Source organism: Aythya ferina, assembly GCF_964211825.1.
Source record: "Aythya ferina genome assembly, chromosome: 11".
In the NCBI taxonomy this organism is placed as follows: domain Eukaryota; kingdom Metazoa; phylum Chordata; class Aves; order Anseriformes; family Anatidae; genus Aythya; species Aythya ferina.
In genome coordinates, this window is record NC_140307.1 from 5824942 (window position 1) to 5832434 (window position 7493).

Below are 7493 nucleotides of genomic sequence, written 5' to 3' on the forward strand. Positions count from 1 at the left end.
AATGCCAGCTGACGTAATATGCAATAAATTTGAAATAACAAAACATTTCTCATGTATTTTCCTCCTGATGTGACAATGTGGGACATAAATTTAAAAGAAAGTTGCCTTAGAAGACAAAGGCAATGCAAAAGAAAAGAATGCTCTTAAATCAATAAATATTCCTATTCCACCAATCACTTACTGAGCCGTTCCCCTGCTCGTGGCTGCGGCACTCATCTTTTTGAAGCCTCTTGCCACCGCTGCTTCAAAGCTGGAGCAAGAGGCTGCCAGGGCGAGTGGCAGCCCCACTCTGAGCCGAGCACTGTGAGCTGCAGGGCTGGCAGCAGCATTGTAGCATGAGCATGTCCAGGTCCTCCTCTGCTGACCAGAAGCCATCACCCTGCATGTTCTGGGCACAGTTGGAGCAGTCCTGCACTGGGAAAATCTCCTACCGAGGGCTGGCAAGCGAGGGGGGGAAGAAGGGGGGGGGGGGGGGGGGGAGAAAACACTAGTGTGTAAAGGTAATTGTCCTCTGAAGCAATTATCATCCCCTTATTCCCAGGGAAAGGAGCAATGAGGGTCTTTGGACTTTTGAAGATAACTTTCTGGTGGTCCTTTGGTATGCATGTAAATATGTAATTGTAGGATTATAATACAGAGCACTGAGTAAAACTCACCTACGGGGCTATGAAAGCCAGCTGATAAATTCTCAGGTTACAGAAGATGTGTTGCAGGCTGAAGGCTGAGACACAGATGTCTGTAAAATTGTTAAACGATGCCCACCAAACAGTGAGGACCTGGTGCTTAGCACTATTTGCTTTTGTTTGGTCTTGTTTTCTTCTTCACAGTACACCAAAACAAGGTCTGCTTGAACAAAAAGCAAGGAAGGGAAAAATTGTAGAAGTTACTTGACCGCAGAACAGGAGAGGAGGGCAGGGAGTAAAGCAGTTCAGGGTCTTTATCTAAGCTCACTACTCTGACTGTCCTTGTAAATAAACACAAAAATATTTATAGGTAACAAAGTGTGTTTTGCAATGAAATAATGACCTTTTAAAAGTAAATAAATAAATGAAATTAGTGTTGGTATTTAAAGGGTTTTATCAAACTTTATACCAGAAGACCAAATGGGAAGGAAAAAAAATAAATTTGTGTGAACAAATCTCATCAAAAGTGACATGAAGTTCAGCATCTCGGAGGCTGGTTCTCCTTGGGCAGACACAGCGCGTTCACTGCAGCCGTGCATGCAGGGACATCTACTGGCAGAACAGCCAGAGCCGGCCCTTTCCTTTTCTGAGTACAAAAACTCCAGCTTTGCATGAAAAATCATCGGTTTTAGTGGCAGCAGCAGATTTTGCCTAATCTGGTAGGTGGAAGACATTCAGGAAAGGGAGCAAATGAGACTGGCTTGTCCCAAGGGTAAAATTAAACTTCAGATCCCAGGGTGAGGTGTCCTTAGCTGAGCAACCCTGACTGCAAAACTATTCCAGGCACACAAGGACTATTAGGACTATTGCAACCCTGCCTGCAAAACTGTTCCAGAAGCACAACGACCATTAGAACTATTGCCTGTGGAGGTGATAGAGAAGGATGCTGGGCACTTTCTGAACCTCCACTTTTCTAACACTTCCTCTACCCCCACTCCTGCTGATTTGGCCCTGTGCACAGAGGGAGCAAGAATAAGGTATGGACCCAGCCCACCACCAAGTTCTCCTGCAGTAGCATGGGGCACAGCAGTGAGATCTCTCTGTTCTTCCTTTCCTCTCCTCCAGCAGCAGATACCTCAGGCAAGCAGCCGAAAGATCGTCAAAAGTAAAAGGCTCCTTGCCTCCTCTCTGCCCTTTAATAAAACCACAGGAGACAAGACATATTTAATCCCTAGTGGAAAGATATGTACAGTGAACTGATTAGATAGAGCAGGAACCAGGCTGACCCTAACATTTGAAACACTGTCTACCCTTCTCAAGACAGGATGAGGATCATGAGCCAGGCAGGCAGAGAGCGAGAGGCTACTTGGAAGTGTTTATTTTTCTCATCTCCAAATCAAGATGAATTTCTCAACTCCTTGTGAGAGTCCTGGTTCTCTAACTCATAAATGGAAAGAAGTAAGCTTCTTCCCCCTCCTTGTCTTCTCTCTCTACATACTGTTTTCTGCCTTCAGGGTATCTGTTCTATACTTCCAAAAAATCCATCTGGTTATTTTACTGTAACACGCTTACCAGAACTGTAAAATCATAGGAAAAAAAAAAAAAATTGAAAAGGACCTCCGGGGGTTTCTAGGCCAACCTCCGCTTGAAGCAACATTAACATCAACACTAGATCAGGTCGGTGATGGTTTTGTGTAGATGATCCCTGAAAGTCACCAGGGAGAGAAATCCCACCACTTCCCTGAAAGACATGTCCTAGTTCTGTACTGCACTCTGGGTGAAGAAGTTTAGTTCTAGTTTTAAAAACAAACCAGTAATCTCTAGGAGAAACAAACAGTCATTAGGAGTTAAACACAGTACAGCAGTAGACTTGGAGGAATAGTCTAGCAGACCCTTTTTATCTTCCTATACTCCTGCCTAACACTACGTGTTGGACACTAAGGCTCAGCCAGGATGGGCATAGCTCCACAGATTAATCTTCAGTGCGTTTTAATGAATAGATCCTCAAAGGCTCCCTCTGTGAGCAGATGCTTTGGTACTTGACTTTCTACTTGAAGCCATGCAAAAAATAAATCAGTACCTTCTTAAAGTCAACTCTGATTTTATGTGACATATATGAGATGAATCCCCTACTAATCTGTCTGTTTCACCAACTAGAGATGTTACTTAAGTTAAAAACAGCTGGTACAGCTGGGGTACAACAAGTTAGACCTGCATCAGAAGAAGCCTTCTACCCTGTGACTAGGAGAACTTTCTGTTTGAATAATGTAGTTTTCCTTTCTGGGAAAATAGAAATAGAACTAAGCAGCAATGCTCAAAGTCCAGTTTGTACCTAGATTTCAAAATTGCCCACTGGATTACTTATACTTGAGCTTCAGTTCAAAATGTGTTTTCCTCCAGAAAGGCCAGAACTGGATTTAATCTGGGCTTCTATTGCATTTCCATCACAGAGCATGGGAGTAAAAAGGCTAAGATGGCACAAGAGATTGGGCAGGAGAGCTGGGAAACAAAGAAACATGGAGAAGTTTTGATGGATACACTGACAACAATATACAGTCCTAAGATTAGACTCGCATAAACACCTTAGATGTGGTATCTCTAAGTCCCACCCCAGTGCCATCTACCCCAACCATACTCACCCTGCCTCTGATTACACAGGGGTTTCAGCAAGTGCATTATTACAGTCTCTTCCCAGAGACCGCTGCTGAAATTTGGACAAGTGATTCTTCAGAAGTAAACCACTCCAAAGTCTTTCACCCAGCTGACGTTATGATGATCAGAAAATGATACATACGTGTATATACCTTATGGTTCTACACTCCATTTAAAATGTTTCACCTGCTTTTCTTTTCTCCTTTTCTTTTTTTTTTTTTTTTTTTTTTTTTTTTCCCAGTCATTACACAAAGTCTGAAAGATAAAAGAGGGAATTCATTTTGTTACTTTAAATACTTATCTCAAGCTCTCAGTTTGACTTTGTCAAATGCATGCAGTGTGCTAGAAAAATGTACAAGGGAAAAAATCCCAAGAATACAGCTAAAAGATTGTAAGGAAAAAAAAAAAAGGCAGAAAACAACAGCAGATCATAGAAGTAGTGGTGTCTGAAAAATGAGAAACAACAAAAAAAGCACAGAGCTATAGCATGGTAGAAGAAAAAATAAATATACCACATAATTTATTGCAGGGAGAGTTCTGAAGAAAATGTCTTGTGAAATAAATATAATGCTCATGAGGACAAGAGATCTCATTCATATCCAATCTGTCTTGTGTAAAGAACTAGGCAATAATGTTCAAGTAAGTGAGTCACTGCGAGATCTCCCAGTTCGGCTGAAGATTGCTCAATAGAAATAATAACAAGCCACAGAAAAAAGACAGTGTAAGTACAGGTGGGAAAGAGATACAAACTCAGAGCAATAAGTACATACAAAATATCGAGACATTGCAGTACAACGTAAAGGCATGATACGTGTTTTACAGTAGTCTTACAGACTACTTTTCCTTCGATGCCTCTTTGTGACAGTGAAGATCTGCTGGAGAGCTCGGGCTCACAGCCTCCCTCTTTTTGTGCTCAGGATGGCACAGACATAGACAAAGCGGGCTAGAGGGTGACTTATTTATGGATCTGGGGTCAGGACTTTCTCTGTGAAAGTTCTTTGACTCTCTAATCCATTCCTCACAGTTAACCACCAAGGCTCAAGTCCCAACAAACACCAGGAGCCACCACCAACCTGTTGGAGGAGCAGGGGATCTGATGCTAATCTGTCTGCAAAGAATGGTGGCTCAGGGCCTAAGGGCTTAGATAAAAATGAATGATACAGATTTACTATGCAGTAGCTACACCTAATAGTTAAATGTGTGCCCACATAGTCCTCCAGAGGCAGGCTGTGGGGTTTGAAACAACATCCAAACAGGGCCAGGAGCACCCAGGAGCAACGGGTTGCAGCCACATCAGCAGAAGTCTCCATCTAGACCAGCGCACCCTTGGGAGACACTCTCTTGGGGGTGCAAGAGCAGCATGGCAAAGCCCCCAAGTTGAGACAGCCCAAGCATGGCGTGCTGGCAGATGGGCCTGGGGTCACTGGCCAGCAACATTGCTGTCCTGCCCTGCAGGCATGGTAATGCCACCCACTTGCAAATCAGCACAAGCTGCCTGCCTGTGGGGCTGCATTCAGCCTGCCTACACACAGGGGCTCTTGAACAGTGCCTACACAAGGTGTCTGGGCACCTTGTGCAGTCAGAGGAGAAAAACACATCTTCAGCGAGTGATTCATCGCTCTCTAAAATCTGAGCCTAGTGGGAGCATTTCGACATACCCAAGTTCATTTCCTCCCAAAATGCAACAAAACAAGCTTTTATTTATTTTCTTTATTAACTACTTCTCACCAGTCCCTCAAAAATGTTTGAAGGGAAGAAAGAAAAAAAGAGGAGGAATTGCATATCTTTGATGCAAAGCTGCCCTGGCTATGGGCTTTAAGCTTTGGCAGGGGTGAGGTGGGAAAGGAGAGAAGATTAACGGGATGGCAGTAGGATCCGCTGATGATTGCATCTGAACAGAGCTTTTTCCAGCCCAGGATTACAGGTCTAGAGCAGGAATCTCCTTGCAACTGCTGTTTTTAGCTGCTGCAAATGTTTGCACAGCCAGGCTAGGATGTGGTAGGAAGACTGTTTTGTCTGTTCTTGCTTCCTCCTCTTCCTCTATTGCTGGAACTGAGGCAGCACAGAGACAGCAGCAGAAGTAATGCAAAAAACAGCTGCAGAGAGAGGGCAGGGAGTACGCAGAGGATGGGACTGGGTGGACAGGGACAGGGCAATCCTGCAGCTGTCTGACACCTGCAAAGGGTCCTCACCCTTGGCAAAGGGATGAAGAGTGTGTCCCAGCTCAGGCTGCTGCCTGGCCCAGCACACCCAGGAACTCCTGGTAGGAGGCTGAATTGTCAACTTAAAGATTAAGATTTTCTGATAACCAAGAGTGTTTCAAGAAAAAAAAAAAAAAAAGTTATCAACTCAAATTTGAAAAACATCCTCTTGTCTGCACAGTTGTCCTTTTTCAATCTAAATTTGGAGTTTTGACTAATTTGATTTTTTTCGGGGTACGAGGGTGGGAGGGTATTTTTGTAGAAGGTAATGTATATCTGAAGTGATACAGATTGGTGCTAGAGCCAAGACGATGTTATGATGTCAGAACTGTGAGTGGAAAGACTGAGAAATAGAAAACAACAACAACACCTAGGTGACCTGAGCAAGGTTAGAGCATGAGTCAGCCACGGAGGCAGGCAGGGAACCCACTTCTGCTCTCCAAGTCACAACGCCTGTGCCTTGGATTTCACTAGCTGCAAAAATACACCACCAACAAGAATCCTGGAAAATAAATAAATAAATAAAAAGCATTCCCTTATCGTGAACAACATTTGTTGAAGCAGTTCAGGCTGCTACTATGGAAAATTTTGCCATGGACTGTATGTGCAAACAGCACAGTAGATGATAAATAACAGGCAATGGAAACATTGCCTGTAGGTGTGACCGTGTCTGTTTTAATTGAAGGGATGCTCTTCAGTGGGGCTCCCGTGGTCAGCTGAAGGAGTCAGCTTGGGGCTGTGCCTGCTCAGTAGCACAGGCTGCTGTGGCCAGTGTGAGTACAGCAAGTAAATGTGGTGATGGCAATTAAACAGACACACCAATGGCCCTGAAGCACTTGCTAGCAAGGAAACGTGTTTGCAGCTCTGCATCAGCATGCACAAAACTACCGAAGCTTCAGACTTTTCAAATGCAATTAATGTGTCTTTCATTTCATAACTCTGTAAGATCTCCTAGCCTGTTCTTCAGCCATTGCAAATATTCCCCTGGCAGGGGATAAATTACTCTTCTTTGTACACGAATTTTGCCTGGCCTTATTCTTTTACACTTCCAATACTAGGGGACGTATCTTCAATTGGTGTGAATTGGAATATCTCAGCTGAAGTCAATAGAACTATGAAAGCCTACACAATATTCAATAAATTATTTCAAGACATTAAACTTAACAGTCTGACTCTTGAAATCATGGACTTAAATGAGAGAGAATCAAACAAGACCTCACAAATGTTTAAAAGAGATGTTTCTGACTTCTATTTATAACAAAAATCCCAACACCACCTTGCACAAGTGATCTGAATGTGGACTGAAGATTTCAAAAGCATGGGGAGAGGGGGAACAGCAATTTTTAGCATCTCGATTTTTTCAGACTGGCTTCCTGCTGTTTGAACGCTCTGTGATGACAATACAAACAGTAGCTCATTTCTCAATCAAATTCCACCCACATCAGTGTGTCACATTTGTGCATGATGAGCAGGAAAAGGGTGGTGATGGGGCGTTATATACCCAGGGGCATGCATACACACAAGACACAGGTACAGCAAGCCACTTTTCATGCCTTTTTGTCTTCATTCTTGTCCTCAATACAGGTCTGGATCAGCAGGGAAGGAGGTCACCAAGTCCTCTGTGGCAATACCACACCTAAAAAACTTTCTCCACATCCTCCAATCTTTAAAAAAAAAAAAAAAAAAAAAAATCAGAGGCAAAGATTTATACACATATATATTTGATAATACTGGATGATAAGGCTCTGAAATAAGTCCACTAATGATGATATTTTCATTCTCGGCAGAAGGTGAAGTGAACCAGAGTGCCCTGATGTCCCCCCAGCCACCCAGGGCAACCACTGGAGCTGAGCTTTGAGACCCAGCTCCCCTCATTCAGCCACTGTACTGCAATTTTTCAGGGCATAATTGCCACATCACTAACGATGAGATGATTTTACATGACTGAGAGACTGCTCTAAGTGCCCAGCTTGCAGGTTACATCTCACCTGCAGGAACTTAAAGACTATATGGACAT

General features: G+C 43.4%; 1 long non-coding RNA gene across 1 annotated transcript; it reads right to left on the bottom strand.

Annotated features, from left to right (window-relative positions):
• Positions 1-363: 363 nt before the first annotated feature.
• LOC311442772 lies at positions 364-2131 on the bottom strand. The gene is made up of 2 exons (XR_014696841.1): positions 1678-2131; positions 364-843 (listed from the first exon to the last, which is right to left on the bottom strand). It is a non-coding gene; the product is annotated as an uncharacterized lncRNA (long non-coding RNA).
• Between the last annotated feature and the right edge of the window lie 5362 nt (positions 2132-7493).